The following is a 16,413-nucleotide window of genomic DNA, read 5'->3' as shown; positions in this document are numbered from 1 at the left end:
GCTGGTGCGGCCGCCCGGCCCGCCGCTCCGGCTCCCGCCGCCGCCGCCGCCGCCGCCTGCACTCTCGCTCGCTCGCTCGCTCGCTCTGTGCGGCGCTCGCCGCGCTCCCTCCTCCCCCGCCCGCCCGCCCCTCCCGCCCCCGCCCCTTCCCGCCGCCGGCCCCTGAGCGGCCGCCCCGAGCCTGCCCCGGCGCCTTCTCTCCGGTTCGCCCCGATTCTGCTTTCCCCCCCAGTCTGCTTCGGATTGCTGTCTCCCGCACCCCACGTTCTCAGCCAGAGGGACCAGGGTGGTGTGGACTGGGGGTGGAGCCGTTCCTTGTACCCACTGTCCCACCTGCCCCCTCTAACCCTCCCCCAGCAAGCGCCGAGAGATGAGAACTAACGGCTAGAGACCCAGAAAGGTGAGGTTGCCCCAGGCGCGGGGTCCTCAAAACCAGTAATCCTCATGTTGGTGCCGGGAGAGGCTCGAAGGTAGGGAAACTGAGGCTTAGAAAAGGACGTTGGCCAAGGTCACCAGGCAGGGCCAAGCACAGATCTGCAGGAGACTCCACCGGCCTGTGGCTGACACCAGCAGTTGACTGGATCCCACACGGGGCTCTAGTCCTGGATCCTTTCTGAGCCCTTGCCACTCGGCTTGCAGAGCAGAAGCCAAGGTCTATCTCATGTCCCCAGGGGCAGTGAGGAGGAGACCGACGACCCAGAGCCTGTTGGTCACATGGCTGCAGGTTAGACCATCCTCGGGACTTGAGCATGTGTGCTACGGGGGTGGGAGCAGGTGTCTGAGGGTAGCATGTGCATGTGTTTATCTTCATCCTTCGTCCAGGACACTGTGTACATGCATTTTCCAATCCACATGCAGATGAGTGTCTGAAGTATGCATGACCACCTACATGTGCCAGGACAGTGAGCTGTCAGGGAAGGGCATAGGCCTGGAGGCAGGTGTGTGCAGGTGTGAAGGCCCTTGAGCTGGGAGTGGCATGTATACATGAGCAGAGATGCATGTGGACATGTACAGTTATGGGAGACGGTGACCCTCTGGCCTGGGTGGGCCTCAGCTGGCCTCAGTCTCATTCTTGGAAGCCCCGTCTGAACGATCTCCCTGCCCCCTTGGGTCCAATCAGCCAAAGGCCCCAGCAGGGGAGCTGATTGCCACCGCCCTGCCCGGCCATGCCCTTCTCAAGCTGATTACATTTTTCTGCTTGTTTCTGCTTTTGTTGATGATTAATCATAGCCTTGTCTTGGGCCCGGAGAGAGGGGGTTCAGTGAGAGACACCAGGCCCAGCCACCCTAGGCCAAGGCAAGCTTGAGCCTTTCAGCACTTGGACACGCTCTGAATCTCTCAAGGCATATGAAACCTGTAGAGAAGCCAGGCAAACCCCAGCTGGCATCTGAGTGCCCGCCCCAGGCCTCTGGACCAGCTTGCTGCCTGCTCAGACCTGGTGTTGGAGTTGTAAGCACGCCCAGAAAAGCCCCCCCCCCGCCCCTTCTTGTCCACTTGCCCACCCACCAGTCAGCTGAATCCTCCAGACCCTTTAGGATTTCTAACGGAGCAGAGCCGTGACGCAGGAAGTACCAGTCACCGACTCAGCAGACGCTGCTGGGCTCCTACATCTAACACCTTCTTTCTGTCGGATTTCAGTCATGTCCCTTAACCTCCCAGGGCCTCAGTTTCCCCACATGTGAGGTAAACATGGCAAGGCTACCTCTCAGGCAAGGGTAAAACTGAAATGATTTAATGTGAATCATTTTTGACGATGTTCCCCAAATCTCTTGAAGGTTTCCCATTAGCACAAAAATCACCCCCCCCCATGGGAACACGAACTAATAATCATAGTGTGAAGTATTGATTGAGGGGTGATCTGTAAGCGCCTCACTTGCTAAGCCTTCCCAGTTTGCTGTTGGGCTAAGGGAGAGGGCTGGAGCCTGCTGACAGACTAGCAGGAAACATACCTCTTGGTGCTTTCTTGGGAGACTGCCACAGTGGCACAAGGCAGCTCCCTCCAGTTCCCTGAAGCCCCTGGCCTCACTGCCCAGTCAGGGAAATCTCAAAAGAGGCAGAGAGGAATCAAGAAAAAAATCAAGTGGACATCCTCCATACAGCCAGGCCTGCAAGTCTGTGCTGAAGGTGCAGGTGGCCATGGGTACAGGGGCTGACCCCCAGACGTTGACCTTGGTCTGCATCCAAGGGGTCAAGCTGTCCAGTCATGTGACCAGGGTACTCCCCAGAACAAGCATCCTCCCTGTCTACGTGGCAGGCACTCTGAGATGATAGCTTTAGCATCATAGTGTACCACACTCTCTTGGCAATCTTTGATATTTCAGTCCCCTGGTGACTCAAGCTGGTCCCTCCAACTCTGCCCTGATGCAAAGCAGGACACTCTAGCTGCTGACTCAGTGGGCTGCCCATTAGCACTGCACTTGCTGGACTAGTAGCTGTACCTGCTCCCCTTTGCCTGCTGCCTGGGGACATAGGACATGCCTGGGCTATGCATGCAAACTGCCTGGTCCCTCTCCTCAATCCCTTGCTCCCGATCATAGGCAGGGACGGGCCTGCTGAGGGAGCTATAGAGACCAAATCCAGCCGTAGAGCCATTTGAGGCAGAGGCAGGGGCTCCCAAAGCCAGGCTCTGGGATGTGCTGGCCTCCCTGCTCTTCTAGACTCTGGGAACCAGGTTGCTCCTGGGAACTATTGTCAACCTCCTCCACCCTCCAGTTCTGTGTATGACATTCAATAGACAGACCCCCATGTGCCCAGACCCTGCATTCGATGCCAGTATGATGGCAAGGAACTGTTTGTGTCAAGGGCCCACGGAGCAAGGGCCATGGGCTGCTGGGTGCAACCGAGGCTGAAGCCTGCTGTCTGATGTAGGTGGGTGAAGCTTTTACAGAGGGACATGGAAGCAAGACTTCAAAAATCTCAGGGCATGGGGGCAGGAGAAGGATGTGTTGAACAGTCAGAATTCTAGGAGGCAGCGCTCACCAGCAGGGGTCCTCCTTGAGCCTCAGCTTCCTCATCTATTAAATGGGAGCACATCTAAGTGTAGAACAGCAAGAACATTCTGGTTTCATCAAGCCAGGAGAAGTCTGGTGTGGAGTAAGGAGGTTAGAGGTGTGAGGTTACTCTTAGCTTTCGAAGGCAGGCTCTGGGGGCTGGAGAGACGGCTCAGCGGTTGAGAGCACTGGCTGTTCTTCCAGAGGATCTGGGTTCAATTCTCAGCACCCACATGGCAGCTCACACCTGTCTGTAACTCCAGTTCCAGGGGATCTGACACCCTCACAGACACACATGCAGGCAAAACACCAATGCACATAAAATAAAAATAAAAAGGCAGGTTCTGAGTCTGCATCCCTCAGGTTCCCCGAGTGTGGGCTGGGGCTGGGCTGGACTCGGGCAGAGGAACGTGAACACCTGTGAAGTGAATAAGAGAGTGAATGAATGAATGAATGACAGTCACCCAGCTGCCCTGTCCTCTCTGCACATCAAGGAGCAGACGGTGCGGTGCGATCACAGGGTGTGAATTATGTCTGTCGCTCCCCAGCTGGGGGAAGGAGCTACCGCCATCACACTGCGCTCTCTCGGGGCCCACTGGGAGATGCATGGGCCCCAGGCCTGCCCAAGGGGATCTCATGGACCTCAGAGCTTAGCCTCCACCAAAAAGGCTGGGGAGTGAGGAAAGGTGATTCACTCCCTGAAAGCTGAAACCGACCGTTTGTTTCCTCAACAGCCCTCCAGCGAGAGAAGTCCGGACGCTGACCCCTTCCTCCCAAGAGCAGCAGAGTTCCTGCCCTGCCTAAGACAGGGCCCTTCCTTCTGGGCACTGGAGGCCTCTCTTTTCAAGATAACAGCTCGCTGGCTGGACCTGCACTCTGCCGCCCGCTGCCGCTTGCCACCCACGTTCAGCACCAGGGAGAGCGCCCAGCAGGGCTCTGGCAGGCCCTGAGCTGAGAGGAAATGGTGTAGGACCCAGGAGAGCCTGCCAAGACAACCTGAACCAGTGACCAGAGGAAGCCAAACTTGAAGGAAGGTAAGCGCCAAGGTCATGTCTGCACCACTGGCCACACTGTCGCCAGAGCCAAAGGGCCTGACTGGAGAGAAGCTGAGGGGTAGAGAGGCACAGGTTGGGGAGAGGGGGTGTCTGGGGACAGCCGAGGCTCTGGCCTCTGCTCCTTGGCTGGAGAACAACGTTGTTCCAAGAACCCAGTGGGGACAGTGTCTGGAGGTGAATAAAATATTCATTGTCCAGGCACTCACTTGATGAATAATGGAATTTATAAGCTTGCAGACTCAGGCTGGGCCAGGAGAGGGTGCAGTCCGGAACCTGCGGGGCCCGTTTGCTCTGATCCCTGTCCTGTACGGAACACCCCCTCTGAGCCTTCAGTCCAGCTCCTGAAGGTGATAGGACCAAACATGACGGCATGAGGGACACCAGAGAGGGCAGTCCTTAAATCTGTTGCTCTTCCAGAAGCAACTTGAGGATGGAAAAGCACCTAGAGGTGAGGGATTCAGGGTGACTGTGATGAACCCTGATTGCAGGCTGTCACTGGCTTTGTGTCCTGATGATGGCAACTGTCTTGGCCTCAGTTTCCTGTCCTGTGAAATGGGCTCATACTGCTAGCACACAGAGTAATGAAGGTGAGGGTAGCTGATGCCACTGTCCCTGGCTCTAGACTTCATGAGCCTATTCTCTGGCTCCCACGATCCTCTGGGCCTAGGAGTGGCCTCACCTAGCTTGTACTGAAACAAGCTAAATGACAGAAGAAGAGATGTGATCACAGATGGAGAGACACTGAGGACCCTCAGGGCAAGGTCGGCCCTCAGTAACCATAGAAACCTAGCCCACCAGACACACGTTCAGGCATTCAGCCCCTTGGCCTGAGAAATGCGGCTTGCACTGGGCGAACTTTAAAGGCTCCGTGGAGCCTCCAGGGGAATGGAAAGAAGACTGGAGGGGGAAGGGGGAAATGATTACAGGTGGAAGAGTTTGGGGCATCTTGCCCAGAAAACAACAGGGACCCCAGGCCTCGGTCTTCCCCTCAGGAAAGTGGGAGCCTCTGGTTGGGGACTGGTAGAGCTACAGGCTCTGAGGCAGCATGGGAACCAGGACTTTGGAAGGAGGGGAGGCAGCCGTGGTGTCACCAGATGGGCCTTTGCTCTGAGTTCCCTTCCAAAGAGAAGGCTGTATCTAGGGGAGATGAGGCACAGGGTGGGTGCTAACAGCTCTGGGCCTCCCAGACTCCTGTCTCAGTCTGTTGCTTATAAGTGCAACCAACTGTCTGAGGTACCCGATGGGTCCATCTCAGGCCAACCTGGTGCCACAGCTGCGCCCGGGTGACATGCCAGTGGAAGTCACCTCTTCTGGACAGTCCTCCTCTCCTCTCCCGGTTTTCACGTGACATTCAGGCTTATCTGGGTGCTGAGGTGTGCAGACCTAGGAGGTGAGGGTCTGCACCCTGGAGCTGCAGAGTTTGGCCTCATCCTCTGGGGGCATCTATAGAGCAAATCATTGGGTCTCTAAGGGTCTGGGTACCTCCCCTGGGAAAAAGGGGGAGCCCAGAAAAAAATAAGATATGAAGGGTCCAGGACAGCATAAACATTTCCATGGCAGTCCTCGGTGTCAGGGACCTCAGGTAGACCTGCCTACCGTGCCTGGCTGCAGCCTGTGTGCTTACCTCCAGGGACAGGGACAAGGCTTTCTGCCCAGAGGAAGTGGCCAGCGTGTGCGGATTCCTGGACCCTGCCTTTGTATGCAAAGACCTCTCCTGTTTCCACACAAAGCACCGAGGGCCCTAAAGGAACACCTGTGTGTCCCCTGGGATAGGCACAGAGCTAAAGTGTGAACGCCCATCAGAGTGGCGTTCTCTCCTCATGCGGGCCTGTGGGCAGAGGAAGAAGTCAAAAGGGGTCAGAGCAGACGCAGCGAGGCCAGAGTGGAGATGAGTTCCCTGTCCCTCATTCCATGGCTCCGTTACTGAGATTAGCCTGGCATCCACCCAGGGCACAGAAGAGAGATGCTTTGTTCACAGGGAGTGTGTGAGAGGTGAAGACGAGACATTGCCTCTGGAGGAGCTGGGCTCGGGGAAGTGTCCCTCAGCTCCTGCCACCACCAGATCTGCCAGACACTAGGTTACAGTCCTGTGGAGTTCCCAGGGTTAGGGAACTGGGTTAGCTGGAGGCGTTGGGGATGGTAGGTGGAGAAACTTCTTCCAGGGCCAAGCTAGGTCTCTGTCCCTCACGGCCCACAGCACCTCATCATGTTGAGCCTAAGTGATGATAAACCAGCTGCAGTTTAACTGGTAATTAATCCTGGACAGGGCAGCAATGGCGTTACTAATTGGATCGTTAGAGATTTGTGCTTTATGGCTGCGTAATTAGAGAAGCTGTAGGGGGCCAGGGTGAACTGGAGGGGGGCATGTGGGGTTGGGGGCAGGGCACAGCAGACAGCACCCCTTACCAGGCCATAGCTAGCTCACCGCAGGGCCTCTGGTCTGCTCACCTTCCACGGCGGGGCTCTAGGTGTCTGAGTAGGGGGGCTGGCAATAGCCCCACACGCCACCTCTCTGAAGTCTCGATTCCATCACGTTGGCAGGCAAAGATTTTTGCAAAGTGCAACTTGAGAGGAACTCCCTAATCTCATAGCCCAGTTCTGTAGGGGCAGAGGGACACTTCTTTATATCCTCCAGGCTCACAGGGCTAGCTACAAACCGTCCTCATCTGATTGCTTATTGTTACTTTTTGTAATGGAGCCCAGGGCCTCTCACACACTGGACATGCTATCTACCACACATGCCCAGCCCCAGAGGGAGATTTTAGGATAGGGAGGGCTCTTGTGTCCACTCTCGTGGTCAGTCCTCAGCAGAAGACATCCTTACGTGTGCTCTATGATTAATGTCTCGTACACACGTGACACATGCCGACCAGCCCTGGATACCACCATGTGGTCAGTTTTCATACACACATGTGAACCAGGTGTGGGGACCCTGGCTCCTGGCCCAGACTCATGGGATAGACACTGTAAAATGCATTGTGGGAAATAGGAAAGGGGCATTCCTTAGGTTGAACTCATAAAAAAAATCTAAAACAGTACCTGGCACTCAACAAATATTTGCTGGATTAGCTGATGAAAAAAAGGAGAAAGCCGGGCGGTGGTGGCGCACGCCTTTAATCCCAGCACTCGGGAGGCAGAGCCAGGCGGATCTCTGCGAGTTCGAGGCCAGCCTGGGCTACCAAGTGAGTTCCAGGAGAGGTGCAAAGCTACACAGAGAAACCCTGTCTCGAAAAACCAAAAAAAAAAAAAAAAAAAAAAAAAAAAGGAGAAAGAAGGGCAGCCTAGAAGACAGACCATTGGGCCCCTGTCCTCCAGGCCCCGCCCACTGGGCCCCTGTCCCCCAGGCCCCGCCCCTTGGGTCCCTGTCCCCCAGGCCCCGCCCACTGGGCTCCTGTCCTCCAGGCCCCGCCCACTGGGCTCCTGTCCCCCAGGCCCCGCCCACTGGGCCCCTGTCCTCCAGGCCCCGCCCACTGGGCCCCTGTCCTCCAGGCCCCGCCCACTGGGCCCCTGTCCTCCAGGCCCCGCCCACTGGGCCCCTGTCCCCCAGGCCCCGCCCACTGGGCCCCTGTCCTCCAGGCCCCGCCCATTGGGCCCCTACCCTACAGTGCTCCTTCAAACTCCCACCTGTCCAAGTTGAAGTGCTCACAAGGCCGGCAGCGCCTCTTTCCTCACCCTCATCCTCTCACTCGCTGTACTCTAGCAGACTCCCGACCCTTGACCCTTACCTGTTCATGACAGAATGCCAGGTACTCTCCTGCCTCAGGGCCTTTGCAACGTATTCGGTCATCTGCCGGAAATGCTCTCTCTTGGGACCCTTTATGGCTCACTCTTTCAGGTCTTAGCTCAAAAGTCAAGGTTCGTCCTTCCTTCCTTCCTTCCTTCCTTCCTTCCTTCCTTCCTTCCTTCCTTCCTTCCTTCCTTCCTTCCTTCCTCTCCTCCTCTTCTTTTTCTTTAAAGATTTTAAAAATTTTGTATTTATGTGTGTGTTGGAGTATTGCGTCACATGTGCGCAGTGCCTGCAGAGGTCAGAAGAGCGCATCAGATTTCACGGAGCTGGAGTTACAGGTGGCTGTGAGGTGCACAGTGTAGTGTGGGTACTGGGAACCAGACTCCGTCCTCTGAGGAGCAGGAAGTGATCTTAACCGCTGAGCCATCTCTCCAGGCCCCAAAGTCACCTTTCAGATGGTCCTTCTCTTTAAACTAACCAAGCAACCAAACAGACAAGTGACGCTTGTCCTCTTCCTGATCAGAGCACATCTATCAGTGTGACCCACAGCAGACAAAGGGACCTTTCTTGTCTGGTCTGGATTTTGCTCACTGCTCTAATGATTGTTGAACACAATGAAGGACTTGAGGATGCTTACAGAAGTGTCCCGGGGAGGTGAAGTCATATTGTGGGGACTTGAGGGCTGAGCAAGGGCTAGAGTCTGACATGGGACAGGGCGGTTAGAAGGATGCCCCTGCCTGAGGTCTGTACCCACTCCTCAACCCCCGACAGCACCGTGGCAGGAGGCAGTGACCCAGCACCCCATGTCAGCAAATCACTTGGGAGAAAGGGTTTGGGAGATAAAAATCCTGCCCTGCCAAATAGGGCAGCTGCCATCTTCAGCCCATGGGTTCCACTTGACTTTATTATTATTTTTTTTTTCCTGAGACAAGGTTTCTCTATATAATAATCCTGGCTGGCTGTCCTGCAACTCACTCTGTAGACCAGGCCCCCTCGGAACTCACAGAGATCCACCTGCCTCTGCCTCCCGAGTGCTGCACCCCCCTCCACCTGACTCTTTTACCTCCCCCCATAAACAGCTGCATCTGGATTAGGCCTTGGGGCCCCAGGATGGCCCCTCCTTGGCAGACACGAGACCTTAGGCTGCAGGGAGGAACCATAGTGGCTGAATACCCTCCTGAACACAGGTGAGTAGTGCTGAGCCCAGCAACACGCTGCCCACCTGCCTGGTCTGGCCGCCTCAGCATGGCCAGGTGATGTACGACCCACTGCCCTGCCAGGAAGCCACAGCAGATGAATGGGCCGTGCTGGGGAGCAGGCTCAGAGCCAGGTGCTGTGAGCAGCAGGAGGCAGGCGCCTGGCTCGGGAGAAACCATTCCGGGAACGTCACCTCCCTGACCCAGGGCAGGATGGGAGGCAGGGACTGTCTTGGGCATGGTGCCCATACACTGGTCTTTAATGTGGGGCAGTGCACGGAGTGAGTGTTCCAGGGGGATCTTGGCCCCAATTTCCTCGTCTATGAAATGGCCAACAAGGAACCATGAGGAGACATGGACTGTCCACTGAGAGACAGCCCCCAGACTCAGGTCTGCTGCAACCCAACACTCCTGGCCCCTAAAAAACACTGCTTCTTCCTCTCTGCGCCTCCAAATCTGAATCCCTCCCTGGGCTTATGGAGAATCAGGCCCAGATATTCCCTAACCCCCTCCCTCCCATCTTTCAAATGGGAAACCTGAGAGGAGGACTTGGCAAGGTCAGGGCCAGACCTTAGGAGACTCCTCGAGGTGGGTTTTGAAAGGAGCCCTCTCCACACTGTGGTCCCTGGGTGCTAAGTGCCAGCTGCCTATGCTGCCCAGCAGGGATAAGGAACAATCAGGGCATCACTGGGTACAGGGAAGGGGGCTGGGGGCCAGTGCAGCTGCTGTGACCGAGTTGGGATGCGCCAGACGCCTCTGTGAGCTCTGTCTGCATCCAAGGAGACCAGGACATCCAGCGGACGGTGTGTCCTTGCAGGCAGGGCCTGGAAAGGGATGAGGAGGGGGGTCATTCTGGGGACCCAGGCTGCTTGTGGGGCCAGGCAGTGTCTCCTGCCATCTGTCCCTTACCCTGCTCCCCAGAGGATTCTGGACACTATGGGGCCTCCAGTGACTGTGGACATGTGACACAGGTGTACACAGATGGGCCTAGGTGGTACAGACACAACTTGGTGGCTGGGATTGCCCACAAACAGGCAGCCACTGGACATTTGGTGGGGGTGTATGCATGAACAGTCTGGCATCTGGATCCCAAGAACCAAGGTGCTGGCAGAACAGGTGTGGATGTGTGCACCAGGGTGAGTGTGCATGCTCCATTCACACCAGGATGGGTCATGTTTGTGGCACACATATGTGTGAGTACACACTCAATATGCACTCAAGTGCTGCTGAAACAGCCCCAGGCGAGATGAAGAAGGCCAGTCCCCATTGTCAGATAGGGAAACCGAGGGCAGAGGCCCGGCTCAGGTTGCTGGGATTCTGCGTAGGTGTCTAGGTCAGTGAGCCCTGCTCTGGCCTTTGCACAGGTGGCAGTCAGGCTAAAAAGTGTCCCTCCCATGAGGGCTGGGGAGATGACTCATCGCTAAAGAGCACTGGCTGCTTTTCCAGAGGACCCAGGTTCAATGCCCCGAACCCACACGGTGGCTCACAACCATCTGTAACTCCAGTTCCAGGGGATCTGACATCCTCTTCTGGCTTCCATGGGTACCAGGCAGACATGTGGTGCACACACATACATGTAGGCACCAGGGTAGGAAGACAGGTCCTACAGGAAGGTTTAGGCATTAGAGTTGGGCAGGGTTACTTGAGTCCCCTGCCCGAGACCACCTTTGGAGAGGGGACAGACACCTCCCTCGGTCTCTTCATTCGTGGAACGGAGTCCCCATCCCTCCCAGCCTCTTGATGGACAGAATTGGTGAGGTCTTAAATACCACATCCTTCCGTGAGTCAGGGCTGGGGACCGAAGGTCACCTTAGGGACAAGGCGATGGTCCGGAGCTGCATCCTGGGCTGCACCCTGCACAGGCTCTCCTGCTGGACTGACATCTGGGAGAGGAGAGGAACTTGAGGCGGGAGATGAGGGCGCCCAAGGGAGGTGAGGCTGGGCGGCAGGCCTTCTGGTTCAGTTAGTGAGAGGATTTGTCATCTTAATGATGTGATATTTCTTGCCTGGCTCCTGTCAGTGGTAGCAAGAGGGGGGACAGCTGCCTCTACAAGTGAGAAGGTGCTGGACTGGTGGGGGCAGGCTGGATACCCACGTCTGCCCAGGCGGAGGTGGATGAGGCCGGAACTTTGGGGATGGAGGGACCAAGAGCTTTTACTTCCAGCCCAACTCTGCATGTTGCTGTGCGACCTTGGGCCAGTCCTTCTCCATCTCCAAGCCTGCTTCATCTCTAGGCCGGGACTGGTACCCCGGCTCCTGGCACAACCACTGTTGATTCCAGGCAGAGCCCTCCTCTCCTGCTCCATCCCACTACCATGGTCTGGCATTCGTCATGTCCTTCCTCATTTCTAGGACTTTGTAAGAGCTGCTCACCTCCCTGGTCTCCTGTCAGATCCGAGGAGGTGTTCAGTCAGCCTGTCTCCTGGTCACTTGGTGACTGCTGATGTCCTACTCTGTTGGGCTTAGCACTGTGTTCCAGCACACAGTAGGGCCTGGATACGTATGTTTCTTGAATGATTGAGCAGCCCCAGACCTGCCCTCCTGATCCGCTAGTGCGGCTTCATGAATGCAGGTGGCAGAGAGGGTGGCCTGGTGGGCGGCCTATCCATCAGCCTGGCAGTGTGCCTGACCAGATGGAGCTGAGCCCCTGGGGGGAGGGAGAGGAGAGGATTCATCACCCACAGTAGGTGGCAGGCGTGTGGGCGTGCCTATCCAGCCTCTTGTGGGATCCCCATCCATCATGCTGTACCAGGGGCTCTCTGTGGAGGTGAACAGGCTATGTCCTCAAAGAAGGCTTCTTAGGGTGGGTCCTCCAGCGGATTTCAGCTCTGTGGTACAAGGGGAAACTGAGACCTAGAAGGTAACAGAACTTCACAACAGAGGCTCTAGGGTGAGACCAATAAACATGTGAGTGACATCTCCAAGACTCATTTGTTTGACCCTTGGGGAGTTTCTGAGAGCTGCCCCCCCCCCTCTGTGGGAAGCAGTTTTATGGAGAAAAACGTAGCGCCTGGCACACAGTGTTCAGGCCAGGTCATGCCCCTGGGCTAGAGGTGGAAGCGGTAGGTGACTTCAGTGGCAGGGCCAGTGGATCCAGGCAGGGCCACCACCAAGGGGAAGGAGACTTTGATGAATGCTCTTCCTGCCAGTGAGGCTGGGGGAGGGTCAGCTAGTGATGACCAGGTCCTCAGTGACCACAGCTCAGCTGGCTGACCAGCTGGCCTGGAGGCCGCCATGCTACAGCCTCGCCCAGCCCCCATGCCCATTTTCTGGGAACTCACTGTCTCCTCCTCAGCCTTTCTGAGGCACTGTTTCCCTGTGCTGCTCAATGACCCTCCAGCCTGAGATCCTCATTCCGCCAGCCAGGACTCACCAGCCAACAGGTACCAGACGCCCCCATGTGCGGGACTCCGTGCTGGGCGAGGGAGCTCAATAAGGAAGCGGGCCTGGGCCGCTTGCTTGCCCTGAGCACTGGGGAGGTTACAGGTGGGTCTGAGCTGTGCATCAAGCATAGGCCCGACAGATTGAGGAGAGTGTTAGGGGACATTAGCCCTTTGGTGAGACAAGCTCCCTGGCAGTTATGGGCATTGCTCAACACCAGGCGCCATGCATGCACTTTGTGGGCATTATTTCATTTACTCATCCATGACAGACTTTGATGGTTCTGGTTTCCAGCTGAGCAAACCCAACTTCAAAGAGATAACATGACTTTTGGGGGACCCTGCAGCTGGAGGGGAGCAACATTTGAGCTTACACCTTGTGTTCTTTTCTTCCTACCAGGGCGTACCGAGACCATCCTCCTCTTCAGTGCCCCTGCTGCTGGGAGCAGGGCAGGCCTGGGACTGTCCCTCCAGAATCTGATGCTCCCTGGACAGTGCAGGTCGTCCTGGGCCTGTCCCCTGCTGCTGAGTCCCCAAGAGGATTGCTGTCCACATCTGGGTAACTCAGAGAAAGGACTCCTGTCCTGTGGGGGATAGAGTGGTTTTCCTCTGAGGCTAAGTGCAGGATGAACCCAGGCATGGGAGGTAATGGGGCTCAAAACAGCTGTGAGCAGTCACATGGGCCCTGAGCCTCTTCCCTCCCATCATATAAATGAGCAGAGCACACAGGACCCTTCGGGGCCTCCCATGATGCCTCAGAGGACCGAAGCAGGTGCTGCTGCAGCCTTTGGGCTGCGGTGTACACAGTGTCCAGGCCTCTCCTGGGACTGCCACAAGGATTAAAGCTTGATGAAGATTGCAAAGGCTGCTGGACGCAGCGGTGCGTGCCTGTAACCCGAGTATTGAGATCAATCCATGTGAGTCTATTTAATAGGTAATAGGCATTTATTAAGACATAAATTGAGGAAATACACTCACGAATACAGAACGGAGTAGACAGCTCCCATACAATGGCGGGAAGCACCACCTCCCATATAGCCCAAGATCATGGGCAGAGCAAATACCACTACACTTTAGCACTAGGGAGGCAGAGGCAGGCAGATCTCTGCATGTTCGAGGCCAGCCTGGTCTACATAGTGAGTTCCAGGACAGCAGGGCTGCCTAGTGAGACCTTGTCTTAGTGCAGAGGCTGGCCAGCAAGGTAACTCAGTGGGCAAAAAACGCTTGCCATGCATGCTTAATGACAGGAGTTTGATTCCTAGAACCCACATAAAAATAGAACCAACTCCACAAAGCATACTGTGGTATGTATGGGCAGCCCCCTCAGCCACACACACACTAATGATAATAATAGTAATAATTAATAATGACAAATTAAAATATTATAATACAGAGTCTAGGTATGTGTGGTGCACACCTATAATCTGAACACTTGGGAGGGCATTTGAGTCTGAGGCAGTCTAGGCTACATACTGAGTTTTGGGCCAGCTGGGGCTACATGGGGACACCCTGTCTCAAACAAGCAAGCAAGCAAACCGTATTATGCTGAATGAATGATATGAATCTGTAATCCCAGCGCTGTGGAGGCAAAGACAAGAGATCAGGAGTCTGAGGTCATCCTTTCCACTGCAAGTTTGAGGCCAGCCTGGGATATATGAGATACTCCCTAAAAATAAAAATTTTAAAAATGCCAAGGGCAACATAGGCTACTATTGTCATTAATTACTCTTACATTTCTCAGGCCTGACCAGAGCAGGTGTTCAGGAGACAACGGTCTTGATCGCATGAACACAGGGTCTGTGCTAGGACGGGGAGGAGGCTCGGGTGGTGTCTGGACGGGCTGTGAGGAGCTGGGGGAGCCTGGGGAGGGACTTTGCTGTCCGGCTAGTGGAGCAGGGAGACTCTAATGAAGTGAGTTAGCTCCGGGCCACACTGATTTCACGTCTCGATGGCCACTTCTCAGCTGGTAAATGTCACTGGAGAGCAGCAGACAGTCCTGGCAATGGCCCAGCTGCAGATGGGGGTGGGCTGGCTGCCAGAGGGGCTGAGGATGCCCTGGGAATGCTGATGCAGGACCAGGGTCCCCATCCCTGTGGCTTCCAGGACGGCTGCACCCTCCAGGCTGTAGTTCTGTCACCAACTGGGGGACGCTTGTAACTGCCGGTCCTGATTCTGACCCTCCACCACGCGATCTCCAGGCTGCTTCTTGGCTGGCCGGATTTACCCCTTTCTTTGCCTTGCAGAGGTTCCAAAAGGGGGGCCCAGCTGCCCTGGGCTTCTGAGTGGGAAGTAGAACCATGCAGAGCTCTCTGGGCCCATGCTCCGTCTTCAGCTGTCACCCTCGATGACTGATCCAGGACACGCACACAGTACACACAGCTATAACCACACAGCAGCCAGCTTCACTTAATGCACTCTCTCGCTGCAGCAGGCCTTGGCTCAGAACCAAGGCTCCCTGATCTAATGTGGCCCCAGGAAGAGCCTGTAGTGGGCTCAGAAGTGACTCCTGTTGGAAAGGGATGTAGCTGAGAGTCCAAACAGCAAATTGGGCCAGAGCATCCTCACATGGTCCTTGTGGGCCCCAGCCTTCCATCCAGCCCCTTCTCGGTATATCTCAAAGCGGCCTCCTGAGGTGGGCGTTTGCTCTGGAAGTCGGGTTGTTTCTTCATGGCTCATTGGCCTACCCTGGATAGGAAAGCTGCAGGGGAAAATGGGGTTCCCTGAAGATTTGGAGGCACAAGACCACCCATCTCAGATAAAAGCAGAGGGGAGGCAGTCACTGGTACCTGTACCCCTTTTTCTCTTCTTCCGGAAACCCAGTCTTCAGGTCTCAAATCTGCAAAGTTCAGCCCAACTCATACCTGTCCCAGACCCAACATTTCCTATGCGCATGCCTGGGTTTCTCCCAAAGGAGCCAGGAGCATTGGCCTTGGGACTGACATGCGGCAGCCAGCCAGGTCCCCCAAGAAAGCTGTGATTTCCACATGGAGCCACTGAGCACCCTCCCTGAGTTAGTGGTAGGCAGTTCCTACCTCCTGGTATCCCCCATCCCAACTCTCTTCCTTTCCCTTCTAAATTTGGTCCTTAAGGGGCTGGGCCCCAACTATGCGTGAACCGGCCACAGCAAGGCCCACTGAAGGTTGCTGGTAAAGTTGCACCAAGATCCCAAAGAGACAGCAGCATGCATGTTTTCCCCAGGAAAACACAGTTCCATTGGGAGCTGCTCCGGGCCCCTGGTTCTTGGCATCCCCACGTGGAGAGGGGAGCCCTGGAATCCCCTGCCACTCTTCCCCTTCCTTGGGAAAAGAAGAGGGAGGAGAGAAAAGCCGTATTAATAAAAGAATAGAATGCTGCAACTAACTCCTCGCTGGTGTGTGCAGCCCAGAATAGCAATGGGCTTTCTCAAGGCAAACAGAACTCCCCAGGTGTTAATGCAAATTCACTCGCTTAAGATGAAAGAGGGTTGTTTCCTCCTTCGCTGGTTAATATGAAGGACTTAATAGATTCAGCCTAGGGAACTGGGGAGCTCAGCCTGGGAGCTGAAGGCAGGGAGGAGGGAGGGAGGGGAGGGATCGGGCGTGGTCCCCCGTGGATTTCAAAGCAGGGCAACTGTCATAGCAGGGCAGGCTGAGGACTCGTCGCCTGCCACCCCATCCCCCATCCTGACTGACGGGAAGGACCTGTCAGGGACTCCAGAGGCAGAGCACTGGGAAAGTCTGCAGTGGCCATGCCAACCTTCTGTCTCCATTAATCTGGGGGCCTCTAAGGCCCCTTCCCAAGCTGTGCCAAGAGAGTGTAGGGCTAGGAGAGAAAACGGGGTGAGGTGAGTATTCTTAACACAGGCCAGGCTGGCTGGGTCTAGTCCATCTCCATCCTTCTTTTATTTCCCCCAATGGTGACACTCTTTTGACAGAGCTGAGGAAAACCAGGCTGTGAAACTGAAACTTAGGGGATCCCAGAGTTCTTGTGCAAACATGACCTTGTACAGCCAAGGCTCGGGAGCCCAGACAGGAGACAGGACTTCCTTCCTCAAGTCTACACAGCTAAAGCAGCGAGCTGGAGGGA

The 16,413-nt window shown here is 55.8% G+C and overlaps 1 long non-coding RNA gene across 1 annotated transcript; it reads left to right on the top strand.

Moving 5' to 3' along the window:
* Positions 1-168: 168 nt before the first annotated feature.
* Positions 169-14,862, top strand: LOC114694006. The gene is made up of 3 exons (XR_003734637.2): positions 169-724; positions 3,725-4,024; positions 12,749-14,862. It is a non-coding gene; the product is annotated as an uncharacterized LOC114694006 (long non-coding RNA).
* The last annotated feature ends 1,551 nt before the right edge of the window (positions 14,863-16,413 follow it).

This window comes from Peromyscus leucopus, chromosome 7 (genome assembly GCF_004664715.2).
Source record: "Peromyscus leucopus breed LL Stock chromosome 7, UCI_PerLeu_2.1, whole genome shotgun sequence".
NCBI classification, from domain to species: Eukaryota; Metazoa; Chordata; class Mammalia; order Rodentia; family Cricetidae; genus Peromyscus; species Peromyscus leucopus.
The sequence above is the reverse complement of the archived record's forward strand: the minus strand, read 5'-3'. Positions and strand labels throughout refer to the sequence as shown.